Here is a 6,500-nt window from a genome sequence, read left to right on the forward strand (position 1 = left end):
AAGTCATTACATAGATCCACTCATCTAATTAAACTGTAGTTTCTCCTTTCACTCTTGCAGAAATTCCCCTTTTTAAAAATTACGTTTAACCAACAGTTACTACCAACAAACTCTCTAGGACCTATACTGCTACAGTTTCACTGACAGCAAAGGTGATACTTAGGAGATGCTCTTGTTAAAGATTCTAGAACAGAACCTGTCTCTGTACAGCTGCAGTAATATTAACTGTGTTTTGGTATATTTTATTAGCAGTCTTGAAAGAAGGCTAGGATTCTCATTTGTATATTAGAGATGGGGAAATCAAGGCACTGAAAGGGGAAAAAAACTACCATGGAAAGTCACTACAGAAGTATAAAAGGACTACAGTATTCTTAGGTCCACTACAAGAATTTATGCTCTAGGCCATAGCATTCTTCTACCAAATTCATGGGGTTCTCTATGTCTTAGTGTCAGATGTTTAATTGTTCCAGAGGAAGTAGGGTTCCTTGCAGCATCCACAAATTCTTGCACTCTTCTACTCTCGCCAGCATGGTTTCCTAGTCTGTCTGTCCACACTGTGTGAACTTTCTGTTTAAGGGATTGTCTCCAACTACTCAAAGTTTTCTTTCAGTAAGATTTACTCTACTTTTTTCCACCTAATTTATCCGGAGATGAATTAGATACTCTTCTCTTCCTGCCACACCCCTGTCTTTTACCTCTTCCTGATTTCTGACTTTCATCTTAGGGTTTTTAATTGATTCCGGAAGTGCTTTTTTATCAACTTATTTTTATAAAATCTTGCTTCGCTTAACCATTTATTTCTGTTTCTTGAAAAAGCCAATGACTGCAGAATCCATTGCACTCCCAGAATGGGGACACAAAAATAACTATTCATGCAAGAGAGTAGTTGTGCAAAGCTCAGTGCGAAGAGGTGCAGTTAATTTTAATATCTTGTCCTGCACTGCGGTCAGATTTTTGCTGGATCATATACATAGATGTGGAAGTGGAGAAACACTTCCTGTTTGCTCATTATAGCTCAGACCATGCAAAAATTTCAAGGCAAATGGTAGTTGTCAAATTACATATCTATGTGGTTTGAGGCTGGTCTTCCACAGTCCAGTCATCTTCTCACTTCAGAACACTATACATGTGCTCGTAATTACTTGCTAGATTGAGTTAACAATATAGTTGCCCTTAGTATTTGACACGCTGATATAGGATTTATGGATGAATAATGCTGGAATTTTAAGTAAAATTATAGTAGCATTTTTAAGAATAACTACAGGCTGTAGTTTCCATACTCAAGGCCACAGGAAAAACTATCCAAGAAATGTCTTATTTCATAGTCTGTTAACCGATAGTCATATTCAGTGGAACATTTCAAAAGAAATAAGTCAAATTTTGCATAAAAGAAGTCCTAATGCAAAAATATATTCTGGTAATAATATAAGTCATCCCTATTAACCCTGTATTCTGGTAACAGAAAAGAATTTTAGAGTTTTGCTACTAGCCTGGCACCTCTTATAAGGTGCGTGTGTTACATAAGCACAAATAAAGATGTAGTTTCTTTGTATGTTTGGATGGTAATAATTCTGCATTAAATTTCCAGAAAATCTCATATTTGATATCTCTGAAATACCATTTAACATCTTATCTTTCTATTTCTCTTTAGTATTTATGAATAAATTAAAATCACACACATTTATGTCTCTTGCTGTAACTCTTTTGGAAATGCGTAAATTCTGTAGAGAAACCATTAAGGCTGAGCAAATCCAATTAGGCAAATATAATTGTTTCCTGTGCTAAGGTGGTAACACAGGGTATATTAAAGAGGGAAGCATATGAATGATTTTGAGTCTGTTGGTTTTGATTGCCTGTATTTAAGTTGAATTAAAATATTTTTTGACCTTTCATGTAACAATTAGAAAGAAAGCCTTCATTGCTTTCAGTGCCCAAGCTCTTCATATTTACAGAAGAAAAAACTTGGAATATTTTCAAGATTTAAGTAGAGAAATGATACCTCTAAAAGCAAAGTATGCAATTCACAGTGAGTAAAAACTATATCTTCTCCAAGGTTTCTTCTTCAATTAAGTCAACAACTGGAGTGGGGCAGACTAAAACAAGTTTTCAGAAGTAATTTATAGAGAGGCATAAAGTCCAGCTATTCATAACAACTCTGATGTTACATTATAGATTATAAAGAAAGACAGAGTGAAATAAAGACTTTTTAAAAGCAAATATGCAGAAATACGATGGTATTTTCTATTATTTATTTAAGAAACCTTTGGAGGATGCTATTGTAAAGTTTTCCTGTTTGATCTTAGGAATAGAACAGAACAGTACGTTTCAGTTGGAGGGGATCTACAGAATTGTCTAATCCAACTGCCTGATTGATTCAGGGCTATTATTATGGACATTGTCCAAATGCATCTTAAACACTGACAGGCTTGGGGCACTGACACCTTTTCAAGAAGTTTTAAGAAGTGTTTGACCACCCTCTTGGTAAAGAAATGCTTCCAAATGTCTAATCTGAATCTCCCCTGGCACAGTGATGAACCATTCCCACACCTCCTGCCACCGGATACCAGGGAAAAGAGCTCAGTTCCTTAGTCTCCACTTCCCCTCTTCAGGAAGCTGTAGAGAGCAATGAGGTTTTGCCTCACAGCCTCCTTTTCTCCACATTAGACAAGCCCAAAGTATTGAGCTTCTCCTCATAGGATATGCCTTTCAGATCTTTCACCAGCTCTGATGCCTTCCTCTTCTGTTTCAAGATGTGAGTATTTATATACAACAAAATGATCACAACAACTGTGGCAGGTTGACCCTGGTTGGACTCCAGGTGCTCACCAAAGCTGTTCCATCACTTCCCTTCTCAGATGGACAGGGGAGAGAAAGTATAAGGGAAGGCTCCTGCATTTAAATAAGGGCACGGAGAGATTGCTCACCAATTACTACCATGGTAAAACAGACTCGACTTGGGGAAATTATTCTAATTTATTAACAATTATATAAGAGTAGAATAACAAGAAAGAAAATTGAAAATGCCCTTTTCCCATCTTCCCTTCTTCCCAGGCTCAACTTCATGGGTTGTGGTCAGTTCATCAAGTGTTGTTTCTGCCAAATCCTTCCTCCTCAGCGGGAGGATATCTTAAGCTGAGAAAGTAAAAAAGCACCCAACTAATATGAGACCAGCTCAGGAACACAATCACATGGTTAGCTTTGGCATTTTGAGACTGTGTATAGATCTAATGATTCCTATATCATGATGGAAATTTGTGTCCCCTGGTTTTAGGTTGAGGAGAAAAAAATATCTAGAAATATTTATGCATTACGTTTCGTGTCCATATTTAAATTGTCATAGAATAAACAATTAAAATAACATTTATTTGGCTTTGTTGTTAGGCCCTTTCTGCCATCTGACAACAGCTATATAGGAAGCCATTATGGTTTTCTGATATCTGTTGTATTTGTGCAGCTAAATGAGGTATATCTGGCTACGTTTACCCCCCAGAAACTTTGGGACCACTGAATTTCCAAGTAATTGTTAGTTTAACACGTTGGTTTTTAAAATTGTATCTACCATTGATTTACAGAACCTGGTCCCAGGTTCTGTATTAAAAATAGGTTAAAACAATAAGTAAGGTTTTAATGTACAAATTCTTTGTGGAAATGATCTGTCCCAATTCTGCCCTTGTGCAAAAATTGCCCTTACTTTCTTTGATTTTTTTGCCTCTAGCTGGTACTTGGAAGTCCTTTAAGGCAGAAACTGTCCTTTTTGTTTATTAATAGTACATTCCTAGAGTAATTAGGCACCAATAAAAAAATTAAAAATTATAATTATCTCTGGCATAAAAAGGTAGTACATATTCTCATATGTTTGGTTGGAGATAGTGAATTTTACATATGACAGTGTTAGTGTATACTTTAATGACTATCTTCATAACAAATAGTAAGAGGTTATATTTCTAAGTAAGGCTAAGTAGTCAGAAAACAGTAGAAATTGCAACCAAGCTTCGAAATAGCTGAATCTTCAATGTTTTGTGATTACAGGTTCCCAACAGCCTAGCAGAAAACCATCAAATTAAATGGAAATAGGATATGTTATCAGCTGCAAGTAGTCATCTTTTTTATTAGCTCTGCAACAACCAATCAGTCACACCACAGTGTGCAACTGTAATGAAATATAGATTTTTTTGTTGTTGTTATAAAGAAAACCCTTCCGTTTTATGAATCTACACATGACCTTTAGTGAGCAGTAGATGATGTTGCCAATAACATTCCATTCTTTAATTTTTCAAGTTTCTTTGAAGTACCAGAATGTCAAGTATGTGAGGCCTGGAAAGTGAAGTCCTCAATTTATTTGCTGAATTGTTGCACTGAGTCTGATTTTCCTATCCAGTTATGATTGTATGCTAGAGGGAAAATCTAGTAAAGTAAGACATATTTTCCCAATAGAAGTCTATATTGAGACTACAAGTAATTACAACTGTCATTATCTATTGTAATGTTATCTTTTTAATTTTGCAAACACCCAGACATTAAAACAGGACTAAAACAAAAAGTACTCATTTTACATGTTTCCTAGTGGTTGTCCAGTGTTAAAAACCTTGAGGGAAAGAATTTTAAAATAACATGAGAATTAAAGGGTTTCAAATGCTTGAAATATTCATATCTAAGAAATTAACTCCCACTGCAAACAAGGATGAATATAGGCTGCTCCAACATTGAGCAACTTAACTCTAGAGCTTTGAGCCATAAGGTGGCTAGACTCACAACGGAAGACCTAGACAATTATAAATCTTGCAAGTCCTCTGAGGCTTATTATGACAATTCCTTCTTAGGAGGAGAAGTACATCCTATTTCCATGGCTCAGCAGTCTCCCTGCCAGTATGACTTTTTCAGTTTAGGTACAGTGGAAGCAAGTTACAACGGCTGAAAACCCCTCATGTTAATTTGGAATGGACATTAAAGTGGTCTAAAACTTCTCTGGTATCCACCAGGTAGGTTTCTTTTCACTTCCATTTGACTATGCTCAATGTACATTTTATGCCAGCCATTTAGGTTTTTTATGTAATCAGTGGAGAATAAAATTATTCCAAAGATTTATTCAATCATCTGGCTTAGATCCTGCATGGGGAAAGAATGAATTGTACTCTAGAGATCTGTAGCCCTGCATTTTGGTAGAGGGAGAGCTGACAAATTGCTTAGACAGTTTAAAGTTAAGTGAGATGAATCCTGCCCATCACTTCTGACACATACCCTTGAAAAATAAATTTCAGCTCCTTGAAATCAGTAGGATTCAAGCCATCTAAATAATTTTTAGAATTTTGTCATTCATCTTAAAATCTACTAGCTCTTCATTTGTGTGAACAATTGCACTTTTTTATCTCACAAGAACACTGTGAATTTAAATGCAGTAAACACTGTGAAGCAGACAGTAATCATTGCAATTGAGGTCAGATACCTTGTGTAAATTCTTAATCAGTGGTATTTGGAAGCAATAAAAATAAGGTTATATCTTTTAGTGATTAGTGAATAACAGAAACGAGTTGGATTTTCTTGGTTGCTTCATAAATCAAACCTGTATGCATTTAAAATCTTTGATCCCCTTCAGGTCTGAGCAACAGCTCTTTTTGTGCTGTTGTAAGAAGAATGAGTTAATACAGCCTTTCTTTAAGCCTTTGTGATTATCCTCTAATGATGACTCTTCCTATGACTCATGAGTGAAGGCATTTGTGCATAGATGATAGATATATATTAAACATTTACTTTTAGACAGTGTGCTACTTCTTATTATTAAATCAATGCTTGAAAATTGACTTGTGAGTGCACTGGCAGAAATAATTTCCACCTATACAAAGATGTCACTTAAAAGGAAAAGTTCTTTTTAAATTAAAATTTCCTCTGTTGTCCCAGTTATTTTTGCTGAGGAGTAAAAGTCGGTGTCATCTTCATCCAAGGGAAATTGTTTTCTTACTGAAAAGAATACAGAAAATATGCATGGTAGTCAGGAATCCAGAATCATAAGGTCAGTGTCTGGTAGTCAAACTTTAGCATATATTTTCTTCTATGCCTGCCATCATTTACTCCTCCATTACTTACCACGTTCAATGGAATCCTAGCACATTTTTTCTTAAAATATATGTAAAATTTCTCTAGGCTGACCAAGCACTGGAACAATGGTAGATAAACTCGAACCTGAGTCGTCTGTATAACAATCGCATTGCCTGACATGATGATTACCAATTATTCCCTTCCTTCCTTTTCGTAAGGAAAGATCTGATTTGTTCCTATGGTACAACAAAAAAAAATAACTAAAATCTTGTAAAATTTAATGGGACAGAAAAAAACATTATGGCTAGTTTTAACATGGATTAATTCTTCCCATTAAATATTAAGCGGTTTAATTTTCATTCAATAACCTTCACATCATTATCACAAACTTATCCTCACATCATCCTTGAAAAAAACCCAGTACTTTCTGTAGCCATTTGTGACACGTTATTTTGATGTATTGAATC

General features: G+C 35.3%; 1 long non-coding RNA gene across 1 annotated transcript in view; it reads right to left on the bottom strand.

The window, feature by feature from the left end:
- Positions 1-2,324: 2,324 nt before the first annotated feature.
- Positions 2,325-6,500, bottom strand: part of LOC135415967 (uncharacterized) — a 69,494-nt gene continuing 65,318 nt past the window's right edge. The window contains exon 3 of the long non-coding RNA XR_010431372.1: positions 2,325-5,955. This is a non-coding gene — a long non-coding RNA (uncharacterized LOC135415967). The remainder of the gene's footprint in view (positions 5,956-6,500) is intronic.

Source organism: Pseudopipra pipra, chromosome 6, assembly GCF_036250125.1.
Source record: "Pseudopipra pipra isolate bDixPip1 chromosome 6, bDixPip1.hap1, whole genome shotgun sequence".
Classification (NCBI taxonomy): domain Eukaryota; kingdom Metazoa; phylum Chordata; class Aves; order Passeriformes; family Pipridae; genus Pseudopipra; species Pseudopipra pipra.